General features: G+C 45.7%; 1 protein-coding gene across 2 annotated transcripts in view; it reads left to right on the top strand.

Moving 5' to 3' along the window:
• The first annotated feature begins 2,005 nt into the window (after positions 1 to 2,005).
• The window catches only part of GPAM (glycerol-3-phosphate acyltransferase, mitochondrial), a 62,993-nt gene continuing 42,646 nt past the window's right edge, over positions 2,006 to 22,352 (top strand). Inside the window, exon 1 of one of the 2 annotated variants that reach the window (XM_049645755.1) lies at positions 2,006 to 2,219. The gene's annotated coding sequence lies outside the window, so the exon portion shown is untranslated. Of the gene's footprint in view, positions 2,229 to 22,352 lie in introns of both variants that reach the window. The other variant, XM_049645753.1, reaches the window with a different exon arrangement.

Raw genomic sequence — 22,352 nt, 5'->3', positions numbered from 1 at the left:
GTAGCAATATGTGATGGTGCTTCCACATTGTAAAAACCTGTGCACATATCAGACTCAGCTACTGCTAGGATGTCCTAACTTCTAGCTGGAGACAAACGCTTCGAAGGCTAGCTCTCTCACCTGCTTTGTTGTCTTCTTGTTTTTCCGCTATGGGGTTGTGAATTTGTGGCTAAAGGGGAGTGGAGACTTGTACATGAATGTCCATAGCAGCATTGTTCGTAACAGCAAAAATGTGGAAACTATCCAAACGCCCATGAATGAATGGATAAACAAATTGTGGTATATTTTCACAATGGAATATTATTCAGTAATAAAGAGGAATGAAGTGAAACTTGAAAATATGATGCCAAGTGGAAGAAGCCAGTCACAAAGGCCACATAGTATATGATTCCTTTACATGAAATGTTCAGAATAGGCAAGTCCATAGGAGACACTAAGTAGATCAGTGGTTATCTAGAATTGGTAGAGGTGAGGAAGGGGCATGGGATGAAGAATGACTGCTAATGGGAAGGGGTTTCTCTTTGGGGTGATGGACTGTTCTCGAATTGATTCTGCCGATGACCACACAGCTATGTGGATATGCTAGAAATCATTGAATTATATCATCTAAATGGTTGAATTGTATGGGATGTAAATTATATCTTAAGGAGGCTGATACACACACACACACACACACACACACACACCCCTTTGCTTTTCCTCTTTTTTCCCCTAGTCGGAGCCCTGTAGGGAGTTCCCTTGGAGATGGTTTGGCTCTATTTGGCCCTCTAACTTGAGTCCACTTCCTGTCCACCATTGCTGGCTTTCCCCTGCTGCCCTTGGACAGGCCCAAACCCTCTGTGACAAGCTGCCTTCACTGGCCCCTTCCTTTGGCTTGATTGCACAAAGGACTCTTTATAATAAACTCCTGCCTCCTGAGCTGTGACAGTTTCCTGAGGACAGGGGAGTCCACCAGGGTGCTCCTTCCGGTCCCCCTCCTCCCAGTGATTAATTCAGTCTTTGATACAGTAGATCAAAGTAAACATCTGTTGAATGAAAGGTTGATGGAGGAGGTGGGGGTGGGGTTCTAAGGCGGAATGACTGCTAATGGGAAGGGGTTTCTTTCCGCTGGTGGCTAAGCGTTATTTGCATAACAAAGGGGTCCCCCTGAATTTCCTTTACCTATGGAGCTCTAGTAGGTCAATACAATTTAAGGGTCTTTTTACATTTCTTAGGGGCAGATAAGAATCTGACGGGACCTTCTCCCATTGAATCCTTGAAGTAATTTAGCCCGGAAGGGGCTGAGTGACAGGTTCAAAGTCACAGGGCTAGAAAGCTGCAGGGCCATTATCCACTCTCAGTCTTGCTTAACTCCCAGCACCCACCCTCTTCATGATGCCTCAGAGGCCCAACCGAGAACTGGCAGCATGAGAGGGGAGGGGGGGCACGGAAGGATGAAGATTATAGAGAAACTCAAAGTCCCTGCCAATTAAGGGTCCAAGGAAATGCATGTAAAGCATCTCCAACACGTGGGAGCAGGTCACTAGCGTCTTCACATGACTTCTTCAGGGTCACAGTCCGTAAGTTGCTCATCTGGTGCCAAATATGCTTACCCCCCATGAGCCAGCCCTGCTCAGACCCACTCAGGCTTGCTTTCTTGGCCGCAGTGAGAACTCTCTTGGCAACATGGAAGCATCCAGTCTGGGAACTGGAGGCCCCACGTGATCGCTCAGGATATTCAGTGACAGCAACTTGCGTCAGGCTCATCCAGTGAGAATGAGGCTCCTGAGCTCCTGAGGCTCACTCCCTGGTCAGAAAATCCTCATCAGGCTAAGCCAAGAAGACACCACCCACAGAATCATTAAATTATAACAAGCCCTGAAACTCACTCCAGAAGCCTGGGTCTGTTTGTCCTTGCAGTCGGAAGGAAGCAGCTGATTGGCTGGCTGAGCTCAGACTAGCAGGCCTTATCTCCGACTAGTTATTATTTGATTAAAGAGGCCTCCTCCTGTGGTGTTTCAAAACCATGCTGGGAGAGTTTACTGCTGCCTAGGGACTTTTTCTGAGGTTACTACAGAACACCCAAAGTCCTTCAGTCTCCAGCTATACAAACAGACACCCAGAGGAGCTTTGTCCACTTCCACACCCAGGCGGGGGCTGTGTTCTGCAGAGTCTCCATCAGCTTTGCTAATCAGCTGGTTGAAAATAATTCCTTAAACACCACAGAATCAAGGATACAGGTATTAAAGGTAATTTGGCGGGGGGGGGGGGGGGGCGGTCTAATTTCCTAGGATGTCATGGCATTCGAAAAGGGGGTAGGGGTGGAGGTCTGGGGTGCAGAGTGGAGAGCAGGAGAGTCAAAGGAAATGGAAAAAGGATGTGCAAGAAAAAAGAAATCTTGAAATTCTACAAAAGGCAAGGCCAATGTGTGAGTTATTTGCACCTGGAGAGAGGCGTGAGCGTGATCGCGATGTATCATTCACATCTGCAGGCTTTTGCTCCCCGGGAAACCTTTCTCGAGGTCTGTCCACTCCCTTGGTATGTCTGTCATCCTTCCCCCTGGCTCAGAACCCCAAAGTCCCAGTAGGGTTTTGGGCATTATGAGAATCTGGTGGCTTTAGCTTGAAACATTGTCTGATATGATTTGCAAATGGGACAAGGCCCCCTGAAGGTTCTGCTTGGTGACACCAATCCTTGTGATGTTGACCACAGAGAGAAGAATGGGGCCGAGCATCTCATTTATGAGAATTTGTTTCCCGCTTTGCCTGGGATCTGTGTGTGATGTGCATTCTCGGTTCTCACGCCCCTCATGGCCCCAGCTCGGAGATGTTTTCCGCACTTGGGCTGAGAGGTCAAGTCAAAGGGCTTCCTCGCTAAGAATGCAAGCTGGGCTCTGGGCTCCACATGATGCCAGCAGGGATTTACCCACCTGGGAAGAGGATGGAAACGTCCCCTCTAATTGTTACATTTGGCTGGAGGTGCCCGAGGAGGGGAGGATATGATGCAAGACAAGGAAAACATCATTTTATTTGGGTGGAAAACAACGCTTTCGTAGTAAATCAGCATTAAAATTGTTGGGTTTTTTTCTTTCTTTCTTTCTTTCTTTTTTTTTTTCTATTTTTTTTTTTTTTTGCTGTGCATTTTTGATTACTGCATTTCCTCTCTCTGGCCGTGGTGGTTGTCTTAATTTCCACATGTTTCCATCCAGGTTGTCTTCATTGTGAACTGTTTGTACCTGGGTTGCTTGTGCTGTGTCAGCTTTGGCAGGCTGTTTTCCTGGCTTTGCCCCCTCAACCCCCCCCCCCTGCAAACCGGCTCTGCGGGAGGGGGGCGTGGGGGGGGGGAGATTTTCTCGGCAGAGGCCCCATTGGATTTCCTGAGACTATTTGGGGTAATGGTCTGAGGCGCTTGTCAAAGTCAGTCTCCTCCCCCCTCACAATTTTAAGGGAAATGGCAAGAGGGAGGACAAACCCAGAGCGGGGAGTTGTACCTCCTGGACCTGGTTCCTTCCTGCTCTTTTGGGAGCACTTTCTCCCTTTACCATCATCCGGATGGCCTGAGTCTGCTCCTCCTCTCTCACTGTTCTCCCATCTCTGTTCTCCACACGGACACTCATTCTTTGCACCCACCATGGCGGCCTTCTTGCATGTTACCCTTTCTGCTCGGAGCACTTCCTCCCTTCCCTGCCCCCTGCTCTGGCCAAGTCAACAGATTAGTGAGGTCTCTGAGTAAAGCTTCTTCCTCTGGGACTAGGTTAGGATCCCCTGGACCTCACCTCACCGAACCCCGAATCATGTCGTCTCATGATGGCTTGTTTCCTCATCCACTGCCTCGCACTGGCAGCTCTGTGAAGCCAGGGGCCTTGCTTCCAGCCCAGCAGTGTCTGGCACCCAAGAGACTCTTACTGGCAATAACAGGTAACACTGATGGAGAACCTTCTAGCTGCCTGGCACTGTTCCGGGGGCTCTTATGCTTTTTAACCCAGTCCTCAAACTGGGAGGTGTCAACCCATTTAACAGACAAGGGAACTGCATAAAGAAACAAGTTGGGGCACCTGGGTGGCTCCTTTGGTTGAGTGTCCAACTTCTGATTTTGGCTCAGTTCATGATCCCAGGGTGGTGGGATCGAGCCCCACATTGGGCTCCATGCTCCATCCTCTCTCCCTTTCTCCCTCCCTCCCTCTCCATTCCCCGCCCCCACCAAAAAAAAAAAAAAAAAAAAAAAAAAGAAAGGAGTTAACCTAGTAAACAGTGGACTTCAGAGCCCATGCTTTCACTCCTATGCCACAATGCCAATCTGGTGCCGAATGAATCCGTGAAAAACGAATGATAGCGGGGTAATGAATAGAACACTAGGCCACTCTCCCATCTGCTCTGTTGGACCCTTTCACTCAGCCTACTGCACATGAACCACAGTGCAGGTTGTGCGCAAGGCTCTGAGGATATGGTAGGAAATGGGCTCAGACCCTGACCTGAGTTCACTTTAGTTTTGAGCTACGTCCTCTCTGTCAGGATCTGCTTTCTCCGTCAGCCTCTCACCTACCTTTGTCTTAATCACTTATGGGCTCTGACCTCATGACCGAGAGGGGCTCCAAGTCAGGAATTTGGTCCCGCCTTGAAGGAAGCATTTATAGAAACTAACACTGCTTGGATGCTTGCAGTAGATCAGGCGTTGTGCTAAGGGCTTTCCCTGCCTTAGTTCATTCACCCTCCTTGTGAGGGAGGGGGTTAGCATCATCCTATGTCTTAGAGGAACCAGTTAAGGCTAAGAGAACTAACGTTCCCAAGCTGGTAAGTGCAGCAGCTGAGACTCTGATGTATCCAGCCTCATACCCGCATACCAGGGGGTTTCATAAACACTTAGCTCTGGGCTCACTGCCTCCTGGTGACTGGTCCCCTCTGGAATTCAGGCAGATATTTCTGTTTCACTGTCTGCTTCTCCAGTTGCTGTGTGGGGACCTCCTCACTGCTATGTGATCTTCAGCATTATCTTTCCTGCCTGGACCACAATCTAGCCCTGAGCTTCACAAGACCAGGGACTGGTTTGGGAGCATCTGGTCCTAGAACATCACAGCCAAAAAGCCTAAACCAAGGCCCCCAGCTTAAGGGAAACTCCAAGATCTGAAAACCTTTCTTAGAAAAGTAGTACAGCATGGGGGCGGGGGGGGGGGGATGTCATTCAGATCCACTGCTGAATTTTGCTTTCCCCACTTGTTCTTTATGTTGTCTAAGCCCCAGTTTCCTTATCTGTAAAATGGGTATCATATGTCTCTGGTGTGGTTACCTTGAAATTTTTTTTAATGTTGGTTTATTTTTAAGAGATGAAGAGACAGAGTGTGAGTGGGGAAGGGGCAGAGAGAAAGAAGGAGACACAGAATCCAGAGCAGGCTCCAGGCTCTGAGCCATCCGCACAGAGCCCGATGTGGGGCTTGAACCCACCAGCCGTGAGATCATGACCCGAGCCGAAGTCGGACGCCCAACCAACTGAGCCACCCAGATGCCCCTGGTGCTGTTACTTTGAGAATAGAGATGTTCTGTTCACTAAATGCAGGTGTGTGCCTGCCATGTGTGAGAAACAGTGGAGAATGAGGCCGAGAAAGATCCCTGCCCTTGTGGAAGTTACAGTTGAATAGGAGACAATAAGCATTAAAACAAAAACAAGAACAAAACACGCACACACACACACACACATACACACACACACACACACACACACACACACATATAAATAAGTCATTCCCATTTGTGATGAGAAAAAAAAGAAGGACCATATTTAGGTAGGGGAGGAAAGCTCGTCAGGCAAGACCTCCCTGGTGAACCGATAGCATATGAGCACCTAACACGCCATCATGAGCAAGAATGCTCAGCACGTGTGACCCTGGCCAACCACCTGTAACTCTCTAGGATTCAGAGGCTGTGAGTATAAAGTGAGGGGGGTGGACCGAATGCTTCCTAAGGCTGAGTTGTCCCTCTCTGGTGTTTATAATTCCATCTCTGGTTGTCCATCTCTGGTATTTACAATTCCATAGCAAGACAGAGGCAGATTAAAGGAGACTCCCCTGACTTCCTGTCCAGTACTCTTCTACCCAGCTATCTCCATGGATAGAGAGAGTCTGAGTCCAAACTCAAGAAGGCCAGGGGGAAGGCTTGGCTAACTCCGTCTCCCAGAAACCGCTTTCTCTAGTGCCTCCCTCTCTTCCCCAGCTGGAGCTCAGCATCTTCACTCCCCTATGGTCACTCCCACCAGACAGAAATCCCTAAGCCCCTTCCCAGGGACAGAAAATAGGTTCTCTCTGTCCTTGTCCCCCAGGTTCCTACACATCCAGCCTGGATGATTAACCCACCTGGGGCAATCATCTCTGGTGGTGGAATTCCAAGCACAGGCAGGCTGGGGCAGGGAGCAGAGAGCTGAGGATGTGGGGACGGGCCCATCATCTTCCTTGGCTGCCCATGAGTGCTCCCAAGGCTGCCCCCTTCCCCACCCACTCAGCTTCCTCCCCCAGGAGCACCATGTTCCTTTTGCACTGCACACAGTGTCTTTTGTGAGCCCTGCGGCCAGGGACTTAGTGACAGCTCTTGTGAAGAACTGGTTAGCATTTTTTCCAGACAAAGCCAGAAACTCTGGGAGGTGATGGGAAGGCTAAGCTTGCCAAGTGTGTTGAAAGGAAATGATCAGTTTCAGGCTCCTGAAAGAATGGTCTTCAATTCTGTCCCACCTTCCCCACGGGGGACCCTGTCCCCTTGACCTCCAAGGGCATATCGACTCTCTTTCCATCTCCTCTTCCTTACCTGGGGCCTAACTCTTGCCTTCAGCTCTCTGTTAACCAATCCCCACCTACTGCTTACTGTCCATAATGCTTAGTAGGACCTCCCAGGGATTTTAGCCAGCGATGCCTAAGGGAGCAATGATGGTGGGAAGGTAGGCTGTAGATTTGATATTTCAAGGGACATAACTGTCTTCACATGAACTCAGGATTTGAAAACCTTTGTTTGGTTGGGGAGTCAAAGATTAGATGGATGTTGAGAAAGGATCAGAAATGCTGTGCAATAGATAATACGTTGTATCAAAGCGTTTCCTTTTTTTAAAGTTTATTTATTTATTTTGAGAAAGGGGGGAGGAGTAGAGAGAGAGCTCAGTGGGAGTCTCGGACTCAAAAACTGTGATGTCATTACCTGAACTGAAATCACGAGGCTGGCACTTAACCAACTGAGCCACCCAGGCTCCCCAAGAGCATTTCCAAAGAGACATGGAATAGCAAGTTGTACCCAGAGGCAAACTCTCCCCAACAGGTCATAAAAGGAAAGTGGCAGGATATTTGCAGTGGGAAGCCCACCCTCACCATTTGGTCCCCAGAACCTGTAGCCTTGCTAATCTTGCCAAGGGGAAGCCTGGTTCTGCAGCCACGAGCGGCATTTCAGATGTGTATTGGGGCTCCAAGTTGTCCTGCTGAGCCAGTACTAATGAAAATACTCCATCACTCCTGATCTCTCAAGCAGCAGGGTGACAGGAACCCTCTCTCCACCCCATCCTCTCTCCTTGCCTCTGTGTGTTTTACTTACTGAGCTTTGCATTCGGCCTTTCTCTAACCTGCCCTGTGGGTCTGGTGGGAAGTTTAGCTGAGGTTGACTCTGTGCATTGGGCTTCAACACCCTGCCAGAAGTCAGGTTGACAAAAAATAAATAAATAAATAAATGAATAAAAATAAATCCAAAACTACCCAAAATGAGTTTTAAAAGAAAACATCCTTTTCCCCATGAGCTGGACTTTCTCCGCAGGGAAGAGCAGTTTTTGTGGATCTTAACATGGGCAGAGGTGGGGGGTCAGAGGGGCAGACTACTTAGTAACAGTGTGGCTGATGTTTTCTTTCTGTCAATTCCGAATCAAAAGTGACTGTGAGGCACAAGGGCCTGGGAAAATGGAACACCCTGGGGCTGAGAGCTCTTCTCTGACTTGGCAATGGCAGTACCAGTGGGATCAAGCAGCAGGCAGGCTGGAGGCTGGCTGTTCCACACCCCAGCCCTGCTTCAGCCCAGACAGCTCAGGGGACTTGGGAGAGAAGCTGAGCCATTACTCGGGAGTCCCCTGGCACCTCCCGGGGCAGCAGCAGCCCTAACCCCCATCACACTCCCCTTGGGGCTCATTTTAATTATCTTGAGGGATGATGCTCAGGGCGAGCCTGTGGGTAGGTTGGAGGTGGGGCCCCCCCGTCCACTGCACCAGCCACAAACAGCACGCATGATTAGATAATAGAAATGTGCCCTCTAATCGTCAGACTGTGCGGGTTCATGAAGCAGCATTGTGTGTTCCTGGTGCTTTGCCATTGCTCCTTCACAATCTCCCTTGCTATACCACCAGGCCTGCCCCACGACTAACTGGCTCCTTGACTCAGGGCAACAAGGCACAGCCACTGCTCTCAAGGAACTCAAAGTCCAGTGGAAGAGATGAGTAATCAAGCAATTTAGGGTAACATCGCCATGTGGAAGACTGCCACCAAAGAAAGAGCAGCGAGGTTTATTCTCAGGGCAACTTCAGTCCCTCCAATCCTACCCTTACCTCTCCCTCTCCTTATCCTGCAACATCTTCTCTGTTCCATCTGGGTCACAAGCCTAATTCTTCTCCCAGCAACTCCAGTGGCTCCTCACAGTACCCATATTCCAGACTGCAGATGAGTGCTGGCCTATGACGTTTTTCCAATCCAGGGTGACTTAAGAACTAAGGACAGAATAGCCAGTCTTTAGTACAGCTGTGTGTATTCAGAGGCTATCTCTCCTGTCTGTCTGTCTGTCGAGATGTTGAAACATTCTTTCATTTATGAAAGGATGGTGTTTGTAGATGTCAACTCAGGTTGAATTTAATTTTAATATTACCATCGGGCAGGAAAAAAAAGTTAGGATCCATTGTTTACTGCACTGTGATAGCTCAAAGTCTGGGAAGCATTGCCTAACAAACTGCCTGTCACCAAGGTTAACACCTATGTCCAAACTCAAGCGGGAGCCCCTGGGGTGTCTTTCTTAGTGTCTGATTTCCCAGTCTGTGGCAGACTGGCAGAGCTGATGTATTCAAATTCAACTCACTTCCCCAAGACACTTAGCTGGCTGTAGTGGCCAAATCCTTAAATGGACGCTCCTGTTTTCTTGGCGTCCCGGGCTGCTGTATGTTTAATGCCTTGAGTATCCAATTTCTGGGCCAAACTCATGAAAATCTAAAGGGGAATTATCCGTCTCAGAAAGTAGTTGCAATGGAAATAAAAGCAATTCGTACTCAGTGTTATCAGGATGTTTAATTTTTCATTGAAATTTCAAGATAAAAGGTGATCTTGAGAGTTGTGTTAACCCAGATCTTCGGCTTCCATTGATATGCAGCTTAGAAACTGCTGCACAAATTGAGGGTTGATGGGGGGTGGGAGGGAGGGCAGGGTGGGAGGGAGGGCAGGGTGGGTGATGGGTATTGAGGAGGGCACCTTTTGGGATGAGCACTGGGTGTTGTATGGAAACCAATTTGACAGTAAATTTCATATATTAAAAAAAATAATAAAAAAAAAAAAAAAAAAAAAAAGAAACTGCTGGAAAAGATGCCAGTCTGGCTTGGAGCAGCCTTTTAGGAGTCGAAGGATCTGGTATAGTTCATTGAAGTCCCATACCACATCAGGTTATCCTGCCATTTTAGATATGGTTTGGGCTTTGGAAGTCCCCATGAAGCTTGATGGATAGAAGAAAATGCCCATCAGGCAAGCCAGATCCCGGTAATATAAATGGCAAAGTTCAATCTCTTCGGTTGTGGTTGAACATTTCTGTTAACCATTGTTTAAAATAAGTGATTCATGCTAGGCTTAGATAATTTATTTTTAAAAAATTTTTAACATTTATTTATTTTTGAGAGAGAGAGGGAGAGAGAGACAAAGCGGGGAAGGGGCAGAGAGAGAGGGAGACACAGAATCCGAAGCAGGCTCCAGATTTTCTCAGCTGTCAGCACAGAGCCTGATGCAGGGCTCAAACTCAAGAACCGCAAGATTGTGACCTAAGCCAAAGTCAGATACTTAATTGACTGAGCCACCCAGGCGCCCCATTAGATAATTTAGCTGCAAGGAGGGTTTTGCTTTACCATTCTGCAATGTTGGTTTTACTTTGTGATGGCAATTGCAAAGGAGATTCTCATGTTTGGACTGAGTGCTTCTTGAGGTCAAGGGTGTGCCTTGTGTATGCTATTAGTGAACACATTCTTCTACTTCTGTCTATCTCTCTGCTGGGACCAAACACATCTCTTGGCACATAAGATGTCAAAAAATTGTTGTTGTGATACCAATAATGCAAATGCCTGATATATTTTGGAGAGAATTCATTTCTGGCAGTTTCTACCTGGGCCTAATATGATCACTTAATCATTCATTTTTTTTCAACTTGCCTATTGAATTATTAGAAGAAAATTCTTTGACTTGACAATTCTGTTTTGGTTTGCAACCCTACAAAAAGGAAGAAGTGGGCATATGGCGGGCATCAAAGACCTCTAGTGAGCAGTTTGTGTTCCAAGCCTTGGTACCTAGTTTTCTGGAACCTCCATTGGCTGCTTAGTCAGGGTCTGGGGAGCAATAGGCATGGTTCATTTGACCTTGCATAATTGTATTTGGTTTGCCTGGGCAATTTGGCCAACACAGTCTTTTCCACTTAACTCACCCTTCTTGTGGCAGGCAGCCCTCTGGCTGATCAGCAGCCTGAGGTCCAAAGAGAATAATCTAGAAGGCTTAGGGAAGTTTGTCATCCTAGCTTTGCCATTGCTCAGTTATATGGCCCTAGGCAAGTCATCTGTCTCCCTGGGTCATGTGAACCATGGCCTGTGAACCATGTTGGAATAGATCAGAATTTCTCAACCTTGGCACTGGCGACATTATGGGTAAGATAAGTTTTGGCTGAAGAGCTGACTGTCCTGTGCTTTGTAGGATGCCTAGCGGCATCCTGGCTTCTATCCACTAGATGCCAGTGGTGTTCTTCCCCTCTTTTGTAACGAGCAAAAGACATTTGGACACTTCCAAATGTCTTCCTAGGGGCAAAGTCATCCCCAGTTGAGAACTATTGGATCAGATTATATTTACCTCCGTCTCTGAAGCCACAGTGAGTTGTTAATCCATTCTGTTTTATCAAACACCTACCATAAGCTAGGCATTATATTAGGTTTTGTAGCCTCAGTATTTTGTACAGCTATTCCATTGAGTAAGTGCCATCTACTTCATGAAACTCTGAATTAGAGCTAGAATGGCGTCTACAGGGGCACTGAGGTAGAATGAAGAAAAGAGAGAATCTCTATTTGGACTCTTACTAGCCTCATCTATAAAACATCAACCTTATACATTGTTGTCAGGACCTGATGCTTAGTGTATATGAAAGACCTTAGATGATAGTAGACATTCAGTAATTAACCTCATTCTCCTTTCTTCTTCCTCACCCCTGAGAGAATCAGATCTGCACAAACCATTATCAGCTTTGCTCTGCTATCTCTAGGAATCTACCCTTCTCCTACCACATGCCCCCAATCTGCTCCCCAGGGAGGCCAATACTGATATGTCCTTTTGAAAATCTCCAACTGGGTGGGTCTGACTTCAGCTCAGGTCATGATCTCAGAGTTCGTGGGTTTGAAACCCGCATCTGGCTCTCTGCTGTCAGTGTAGGGCCTGCTTTGGATCCTCAGTCTCACTCTCTCTCTGCCCCTCCCCTGCTTGCTCTCTGTGTCTCAAAAATAAACAAACATTAAAAAAAACTCCAACTATATGTTTCAAGGAGAGCCCCCACCCCACCCCCAATGTCTTCTATTGCCAGATTATTAACTTGGTGCATTTTTGAAGGAGTTGCCTCTCCCTAGTGAAGAAAAAGATTCTCCAGAGAATAACCAGAGATGAGCAGAGGCCATTGTTTTGTGTTTGCTTTTGCACAGTGACAATAAGGAACTGAGGAAGCCCCAGGTCCTCCTCTTTGAGTCATCAACACTGCTTCTTCTGGGTCACTGATTGGGCCATGGGTTTTATCATGGGTTCTGAGTGTCTCAGGGGCAAAGATCCTGCATTGGACTTCCATGGGAGCTCCTACACCACCTCCTCCAGGGAACACATGTTGGTATTTTGTAGCCTGATATGGTGAGAAGCATCATGGTGCAGTAGTAAGCAGTTCAGGGCAAGGGGGTTTGAATCTGTATTTTCTTCTCGGGTCAGACACTGACCAGGGGCTATGGAGAACATGAAGACAGTGTAACTCTTGGAAAAAATAGGTTCAGGCTCAAATCCCAGCTCTGTCACTCTCTGTTTGGCCTTGGGAAATGTATGTTACTACTCTGAACCTTGGCTGTCATAGCTGAGAAGTCTGCAATCATAAGGGTCCCTCTTCATATGGAGGTTGTATTAAATAATAGAATACGTGGAAAGCATATGGTACAATCCTGGTCATTTTTTTTTTTTTTGAGAGAGAGAGAGAGAGAGAGAGAGAGCGAGCGCACAAACAAGTGTAGGGAAGGGGCAGAGAGAGAGAATCTTAAGCAGGCTCCACGCTCAGCACAGAGCCCGATGTGGGGCTCGATCTCATGACCATGCAATCATGACCTGAGCTGAAATCAAGAGTTGGATGCTTAATCGACTGCTGTGAATCCTGGAAAATATTAAGTGCTCAATAGAAATCCACTTTAATTAATAATATGTGTCATGTTAAAGAGTAACTATAAGCAGTAATAAATATGATAGGTATTACATAACAAAAAGATGGATTTGGGTGGATGAAAAGGTATGTATGAGATTGACTTTTTCCATTACTGATGAGAAAATGGGCTGAGAAGGGGAAGCAAGGGGGAAGGGTACCCAGGTTAATGGCAGAGCTGGGGCAGATCTTACATCTCTAGATTCCCCTCTAGATGCTGGTTCTACTGTCCTGGGGTTGCTTTCCTGTGTTAAAGAAGAAATTACTCAATAACAATTGTAACATGATATGGCAGACTATTCAGGACTCTCACCAGAGGTATAGGCACCACCACGATGGGGACTTTACAGTATAGAAGACAGACCGGACTCAACTCCAAATACAGCATGGGCAAGAAACAGGGTGGGGGCCTTGGATGGAAAAGTACTAAAAGGAGACAACAAGGTTAAGGGGTACTCTGGGTAAACCGACCTAACATGATTCTTCCCTGAACACAGGTTGGGGTGGTCAGACAACACCTGGGGAATGGTGGAGGGCAAGGAGCCTGATCAGATATCGAAGGTTGGGGCTCTGGCTAAACTGACTTAGCAGCATTCTTGCGAATACTGGATTTTATAAGGAGGTGCATGGATGGGCCTAGGAGAAGGTTCAGGAGACTGACTAAAGTTTGAATTTTTGTCACCTGCTTGAACATTTAATGGCCAAGTTTAGAAAATTGCATACAAATTGAGGAAAATGCACCAGTTGGTTTAAGTACCATGTGCTGTTTTCAGAGGGATTTCTTCTTCAGAGTAAGAGAGAAATAAATATTGTTTAATGGGGTTCTGATGACCTAGGGCTGCCCTAGAGAAAATCAAGGTTTGAGCGGGGGTACCTAGCCACCCAAGGCTCCAGCTACACCAGCCGGTCCTTACATACCACCAAGCGCTCTAGCACTTATTGCCTTCATCCCTCCATCTCCCACCTTCTCAAAGTTCAGCCCTTACCTCCCAGCCCAGACCCAAGGGCCTGGTAAGTTCATCTTTTGCCTTAATGCTGATACTTGGTCTCGAGAGCCACTGTGAATGACTATATAACTGAGCACAAATAGCGTTTCCCTTTCCAACGAGGCTGCAAGAGATTTCTCTGGGCTGTCTCAGACCTGTGACTCATATCTTATCTTTCACCTCTTGCCAATAAATCATGGGCTTGCTTGAGAAGAAAAGACTGAGGGTTTTAGGCTCATTGTTCAAAGAGGAAGAATTTTAACAGAGTGTCTTGCCGCACTTGGTCCTTCAATATTGACCATTTGGGGCCTGCTTGCAACGGGAGGTTATGTGGTTCTGTTTGGGTTCTGACATCATGTTCACATGATGCTGCATCACATGTCATTACACAGTAAGTGGAACCATGGTATAAATGGAATAACTCATTTGCTTTAAGCTCTACTGTAGTCTTAAAGAATGGTCATAATTCAGTCAAGAAGTTCAATCAGTAGAGTCCTGTTTCCTGCCAGAATTCTATCTCCTATTTCACTTTTTTTTAAACTAAATTAAAATTTAACTGAAAGTGGGTGTCCTTCTTATCTGAAGAAGAGGCTCACCATGCACAGAATACACATTTTAATGCTTTTTTTTTACTCCCCTCCCCCTCTTTTGTTTAACCCCTTTCTGGCATAGCACATGTCAACTGATGATTTAAAGGACGGCTCTGCAGATTATGGCTCCTGGGCCAAATCCTGGCCACCACTTGTTTTATAAATAAAGTTTTATTGGCACACAGCCACATCCATTCATTTATGTATTATCTATGTCTGCTCTCATACTACTACATAATGGAGTAGTTGTGATAGAGACCATATGCCCAAAGCCTTAAATACTTACTAGCTAGCCCTTTACAGAAAAATTGTGCCGATTCCTGATTTAGAGTATGAGTGTTGGGGTCAAACATGCCTAGGTTCAAATGAGGTCTAGGTTACTCATTAGCGTGTAACAAGCTAGCTTTGACATTGGAAAAGCATGTGACTTCTCTGAAACATAAGCTGTACAATAGATAAATACCTACTACCTTGCAGGGTTGGTGTGAGAATTCAGTGAGATAATATTTGTAAAAACTACAGCCCTGTGCCTGGCGCAGAACAAATGCTCCATAAATAGTAGCTATTCCTGAACGTTCATTCCTTTAGCCAACAAATGTATATCTAGTGGTTTCTCTGTGCCACACCTGGGGTGGGGGCCACAGCAATGCTTGACACAGACAGTTCTGCCTCTCAGAGAGCTCACGTTCTAATGGAGAAGAGAGGCAGCATAAAGAAAATGAACTAGAGATCATTATCAAATAGTGATGAGCGCTGTAAATAAAATCAAATGGGATGACATACAAGAAAATGATGAGGCAGGGAATAGAAAATTGCTAACCAAGCTGAGACCTAAACATAAGAATGAATCAGCCATGTGCATATCCAGAGAAGAAATATTCTCCACAGCAGGGACAGGGAGTAAGGAGTCCTTGAACCGGGGATGAGCTTGGGATGGCCCAGGAAGACAGGTGGCCTCGGGGACTGGGGCGATGATGGAGAGGGGGATGACAGAGGTTGGCAAGGGTAACAGCATGTTGACACTTGCAGGTCTTGAGAAGACTTGAGAGGCAGGGGTGCAATCTGAGACCATAATGGAGCAGAAATGAAGTCCTTGGCCTCATTCTACGACGTTTGTTGTAAATATATGATCCTTCCTCTTTGGTCTCTGGCATTTGTTGCTGTTGGAAACCAGAAACGAGAAGGGACCTTGGGGACCCTTGGCAGAGTGGAAGCTTTTGGTTGTCGCAAGTCCATCCCACCACCCCAGCTGATCCCGGCCCCCTCATTTGGGCTTTTCTCCTTACAGTACCCCTGACTCACCCAAAAGATCTTCTGGCTGATGCTATTACCTCTTTGAAATCTTTCTTATCAGGAGCCTTTAATGCTTCTCCAGGCAGAGCACTTACGGTGAAAACCAGTTAATGTAATCTTAAAACACTCTAATAAATTTCCAGCAACATAAGACCACCAGATAATCACTTTGTCCCTAGGCTCACTCAGAATTCACAGCTCAGATCCCACAATTAGCATTTCTTTTGTGTCTGAATCATTGAACAGGCGTGAAGAGCCCCAGTGATAATATTTTGCCTTTTGGAGGTTTTAAAGAAAGCTGTTGATATCATCAGTTACCCAAACTGCCTTTCGAGTTGCTAATAGGAACAGCCAGGCTGCAGTTCCCAGTTTCAAAGCCCTGTTGCATACCTAGCTACTTAAAAGTCTGCCTTTATCTTCATTCTCCCCTTTCTTCATCATCCTCATCCTCACCAAAACCCCTTACTGGAAAGTACTTAGCTGGCTGATAGTAACTCGTACTTCCTTTACAGTGTGCAGAAATGTGTTTCGGTCTCCTCTTGCTTTAGACATTGTTAGAAGAACAAGATCCCACATGTGGCTGTCTTCCAAGCCATGCTTTCAAACTGACGCCGAGTCTTACTTTGGGGTCCCTGAATGACCGCAGAGTGGGGGGTTATGAACCCCCTGAAATCAAATGCAAACTTCTACATGTGCCTCCCCCCCACCCCCCCACCGCCTTGGGAGAGAATTTAGAGCTTCATCTGACTCTCAGCGTTCCCTGACTACAAAAAGTTAGGAACTATGGCTTGCAAGACTTTAGTGACACAATCCGCAGTATAGTCATTGAAGGAAAACACTATGCGGATTTGTAACTGGAAATGGGAAGTTGTTGGGGTTGGAGCTGGGGAAGCCTGCGATTCTGAAACACCACATTGATCAATTATGGCCTGTGAAGGCAAGTGGGATTGATACCTGGATCAAATGAGGCCTCTCTTTTTAAGGGATTAGACATTTTCTCAGGAACTCTTAGGATAATAGCAAACATTACATATTGCCTGCCACGTGCCAGGTAGTGTCCCAGTGCCTTCCATATTTTAACTCTTAATCCTCACATCTACCATATAAAGTAGATACTGTTATTAGTCTTGTTTTACAGATGAGGAAAATGAGGCACAGAGAGATTAAAACCATAGACTGAGTTTGCATTCAACATTCCAAGACCCTTCATAGTTCTGGATAATGTAGTTTGTCAAGCTGTAATTAATCGTTCAGAATAATTACCATTTCGGATATGGCTGAATGGCGGCCGTGTTGTAATCTTCAAGCCCGTGCCTAATCAATAATAGGATTCCCTTATGTGCCACTCTGGTTTTGTGAATAAGAACAGATTGTAGGTCATGTGCAGAGGACGCCCAGCTGACTCCTCTTTTAATTAGAATTTGTCTAAGCATCCTGTGGTTTATAAAATGGGGTTACTGACCTAGTAGATAATTTTATTGTGACTATTATCACCACTAAAAAATTCATGCCATGAACATAAGGCATGCCATGACCCTGTAGAGCTTAAAGTTAACCAAACCTTATCTCTGGGAGGTCAAAATTTCATTCATTCCAGGATTTGATCAATTTATGAGGCTTTAGATATAATTCACCCTTTACCTAGATTCTTTATATTTAATAGTTAATGGGCAGGTGACCTAGGAGCTTACAGACTATCCTCTAAAAGCATCGTTTATAATTAACCTAGAGAAAACCAACATTGTGGATATTAAGGTTTCTTTAATCCCATGTAACCCATAATGGTTGCTAGGAATTCTACAATTTGTGGATGCGTGCTAAATTTACATATATGTGCCTATGACTTGTAGAGGTAAAGTAGGAACTCTGGACCAGAACTGACAGCCTTTGGAAAAAGTAACTATAAAATAATTTGATAAAGGGGACACATGTTTTGCCATCTCCTAAGCAGAACTGGATGTGCAAGAGGGTGCAGTGGGTGAGGTGTAAGTCAGCCTGGGTGAAGGGTTGGGCTCAGTGACCTGCTCAATCAGTGGTATTAACCAAGTAGGGCTAGGAGAGGGGATTGTACCCTGTGACTCTGGATTATGGAAAGCCTATTATACAATATCTTACTTTCATGTTGGAGATCGTCCTTGTAATCCATTTCAAATATTTTATGGAATAATATGATGGCTGTCAGAAAAGATTTGGTAGTAATAATAGTCAGTTGTATTATTACGCTTATTCGAGTTTTGCTTTATACCAGGTAATTTAGATAATTGGAAACTGGGTTGGTATTACTCTTTGAAAACCTTTTCTGTTGGGAAATCTGTAAGTTAAAAGCTAAAGATAGTTAAAAGGAGTATGTTTAGAGCACTCAAGAGAATGCATTTCTAAAGGAAAATCTTGGAGCCTCTACGTCCTCAAAAGTAATAAAACTAAATTTCTTTAAAAGTTTTCTAAATCGAGACTTAATTGAACTTAGATTAATCTTCTTCCTGATGAGACTTAATACATGAAGATCTAACGTACTTTCTTCTCTTAGAAAAAAGAATACTTTCAATGCAAAGTAGTTCCGCTTCTCCTTGCCTTCGTTGTGAATTTTTTTTTTTTCCTTTTTGACAAAAACTGATTCTGAGGAGGACAAATAAAAATAAGTCTATCTCCAGCCATGTCTACCTCTCAAGTATTTTCAAATTCCTTCCTTCAAGTGTACTGGGCACACGCATGTTTGCCTCCTTATTCATAGTGTTCCCTCCCCTCTGACCCAAAGATTGGGAGTGGGAGAAGAATGGGTAATCTGCTTCCTACCTCTCTACCAAGCTTGAATACATGCTTCTCCAAGACCCATAGAATCCTGAGCCCCTAAAGCTCTATGGTTCATAGATCCCTCCTTGAATCCTTCTATTCTTAACGTTATGCTTGTCCAGGATTGTTGACAGTTGTAACAGCCATTCACGTTCTCCTTTATTAAATAGTTGATCAATCTCATCTTGTACTTAGACATGCAACAAACACCTTGAGCATCTGTTTTGTGCAAGGCACTGTTAGATGGTAGGAAATCAAGATGGGAATGGGAGAAGTCAAGAATTTAAGAGCGACAGGCAGACATTAAATGGCTAATTCTACAATGGAGTCTTCAATTATAATTGTGATAAGTCCCATGGGGGAGAAGCATACAACAAGGGGTTCTGACCTAGTCTGGGAATCAATGAAAGTTGTCATGAGGAGGTGAGACCTGAACTGTGTTATGAAGCATGAGTTGTAGAGAAAACAGGGGGTTGTAGTAGGGACCACTGCCAGCAGAGGAAGAGAAGGGCAGTGAAAGAGAAGGGCAGAGGCATTTTTCTTAAGGAACTGAAAGCCAGTCAGTGTAGCCAAAGTCAGAGAGAAAGGGCAAGTGAGAGAAGATGAGGCGGTGAGACTAGCAAGATAAGGGTGGTGAGGTTACTTAATACCAGGTATTAGAGGCCATGTTGAAGACTTTTTTCTAAAAGTCCCTATCCTAAAAGTCCAAGGCCTTTGTCCTAAAAACTGCAAGGAACAATTTAAAGGATTTTAATCACCTGCAGTGGGGATCAGGCAGAGAAATGGGGGTGTTAGAAATGCTCAGTGTTGCATTTTCAAATGTCTGCTCTGGAGGATGTGTGGGGAGTTTGGGAGGGTGGGGGGTGGGGAGCTGACATGAGGAGTCCGGGTAGTAAGTTTTGTGCCTTCCAGGGAAGGTGGTAGTGGCCTGCATTAGGACAATGCAGATAGCGAGGAGGTAAACGGGTGATGGGCTTAAAGCTATTTAGAAGGCAAAATTGCTAGAAGTTACTGTTGGATTGGAGGCAGGAAGAGGTTAAAAATGACTCCTAGGCTCCTGGTTTGCTGAGGAGAGAGTAAGGAGAGAGAAGGAAGGAGGCCTTTGAGCCAGTAAAAGTTGCCAAGGAAAAACATCTAGGTAGGGAGAAAGAAATCCAGGAAGCGTGGGATTGTGAAAGCAGAGGAAAGGTCTTGCTCCTTCCCCTAGAGCTTGAACTTGCTCAACAAACCATCAGTATCCAATAATCTGACATCAAGTTGTACAATAGTAGAGGGGCTCTGGGTAAGTCTGGGCACTCATGATCTAGTCCACGTTAGGATCCCTCTTCCAGAAGACAAGGTACTTTGTTTCCAGCTAGTCTCACAACTCCACAAACCACCTTGGACAATACCTTCCAAAAACCAAGAGTGATTTTCAGAGAAATGACTTAAGAAATATTTAGGAACAAAAAGTTTTCCTAAACCGACATGCTGTCATCATAAATGCAACAAAGGCACAGCAAAGACAAACTTTTATGATATCATATGGGGCTGGCCTGTCAGAAGCTCCTAAAGCTCTTCATTCCAGATTGGGAACTTTGCTTTATCTAGCCCAACCAGAAGGCTCTCTGAGGTTGTTCTGATAGTCATTAGGGCTGTTCATAAATGTTTGGTTAGCTTGCTTTGGACACACGACAGGATTACATTTCTTTACCCAGTTGCTTTATATAATGCTTTACCTAATGAAATGGGAACAGAAGTTAAGTCTGGATTAAGAGCCAGTACCTGGTTTCCACTCTCCATTCCTGGCCTCAGCAAATAAGGAAGTACATGTCAATAAAGAGCTTCCCTCAGTGTCCTTTATGAGCAGAGCTCCTATAATAACCTGTAGTTTACATGTATCATAGGCAAGAAATAAACTTTGTTGTCTTAAGACTCTGAGATGTTTGTTACTGTATCATAACCTAGCCCATCCTGACTGATATAGAGACACCCTTTCCAGAACAAAGTGACCTTAAGAGTTCATATGAGTTCCAAAGATTTTAGAACAAATTCTTTGCCAGGAAAGCTCAAACAAATAGGATCTCTCCTTTGTCTCCTGAGTCTCTGCAAGAGGAGACTATTACCAATCATAGTAATAGCTACTGTTTAGTAACTCTTAACCATGCAGCAGGGACTGTGCTAATAATCTTGCAGCATACATGATTCCATTTTATCTAAAATTAACCCAATAAGGAAGTGGACATGAGCAAATCCACTTTAAAAATGAGAGAATTGAGGCCTACAGAGGTTAAATAGATTGCCCAGGGTCACACAGCTGGTAGATGGCAGAACCAAGATTGGAACCCAGGTTGTCTGGCTCCAAAGTCCTTGCAGAGTTCTCATTCTGCTAGAAGGTTCAGGGTTGGCCTACTGGTGTCTTGACTCACAGCTCAGTTCTTAAACCAACTTCATCTGAGTGTTTTATAGAGTGGGGCTTAAAACATATGCTTTTCAGACATGGGACGTGACTATTCTTAGCTACCAGGCTCTTACCTAAGCTGGCTGAAATGTATGTTACGTGTTTGTGCTTTTTAAAAACAATTTTTTTAACGTTTATTTATTTATTATTGACAGCTGGAGAGAAAAAGAGCATGAGCAGGGGAGGGGCAGAGAGTGGGGGAGACACAGAATCCGAAGCAGGCTCCAGGCTCTGAGTTGTCAGCGCAGAGCCCAATGGAGGGCTTGAACCCACGAACTGCGAGATCATGACCTGAGCCAAAGTGGGATGCTCAACCAACTGAGCCACCCAGGTGCCCCTGTGTTTGTGCTTTAGAATCAGATAGATCTGAATTTAAACTGGGGTTCTACCAGGTACTAGATTCACTTAAGCTCTTGCTGTGCATCAGTTTCCCCATCTGAACAATGGGGGTAATAATCCTTCCTGGCTTATGGGGCTGCCCTTGTTTTTCTGTTTGTTCTCAGATGCCCTCTCCATCCTTCCCTGCTCTACTTTATGTCTGGGAGAGGAGTGGACCCTGCAATCTCATTCCTTAGGCTTCTCTGCAGCTTGCTTCAGCCAATAGGAGGGGCTTGCAGGTGGTGGGAGGGCAGAAAGAGGAGGAAGCCAGGGAGGGTGTCCCTCCGTTTTTCAGGTGGCTCCTCCAGCAGGGGCAGCTCTGTGGTTTTGGCTCTTCCTAGGCAGCCCCTCTTTCCTTGGTCTTAAATGTTGCTCTGGCTCCTGGTTCTGTTAATATCTTCCTTTGTTGTTCCAGCCCTAGGATGGTGTCTGCTGTTGGAAATCTCTGGGCTGCCTCACAGTCCCCTTTTGTTCTTTCAGCTTTTTTAAGACCTTTCTAAGAAGGATTCTGTATGGAAGTCCCACTTCCAGTGGTCTGGCCCGAGCTGTTTTCTAGATTGTGCCATGGCTGATTTAGAGGATTGTTTGAGATAATGCCCGTGAAGTATTTAGAACAGGGCTTGGCGCATAAAAAGTGCTCAAAGGTAGCTTACGAAATGTGCTCACTTTCCTCTTAGGGACATACTCTGTGGCCAGTTTGCCCCAGGCAGGCGCCTGCCTGCATGATAGCCTCTGAGTCATGCCCCGTCCTCCTTCTTCCAGGCTGGCCAGGTCTGTGGACCTGGGCTTCTGTTTTGATTCATCCTACTCTAATTTTTACAGAATAAAGGGCATGCGAATTCCTCCATGACATTTTTGACTCATGTCACAGTGTTGTTTTTAATTTTCAAAGCTTCTTACTGTGGCTAAGAAAGCACTGCTTCATCTTGGGATAAAGGAGGCTTGGCTGGCCAACACCTCCCTCTGCCCCATTCCCCCTTCCTCCACTGCAGCCCGCCTGCAACTCTGTCTCTGTCAACTCTGTCCTCCTGCAGGGCTTTGGCACATGGAATTCTCCCTTCTTGGAAGGGTCTTTTCTGGGCTCCTTTCAGACAAGGTCCTTCGCACACCACAGCCTCGGGGTAACTGCTCCCTCCTTAGAGGTCCTCCCTGACCACCTTCTTTACTGCTGCTCACTGCTGTTGACCTCTGTGACAGAGGCTGTTTGGATCTTCATTGTACTTTC

Source organism: Panthera uncia, chromosome D2, assembly GCF_023721935.1.
Source record: "Panthera uncia isolate 11264 chromosome D2, Puncia_PCG_1.0, whole genome shotgun sequence".
NCBI lineage: Eukaryota > Metazoa > Chordata > Mammalia > Carnivora > Felidae > Panthera > Panthera uncia.
The sequence above is the reverse complement of the archived record's forward strand: the minus strand, read 5'-3'. Positions and strand labels throughout refer to the sequence as shown.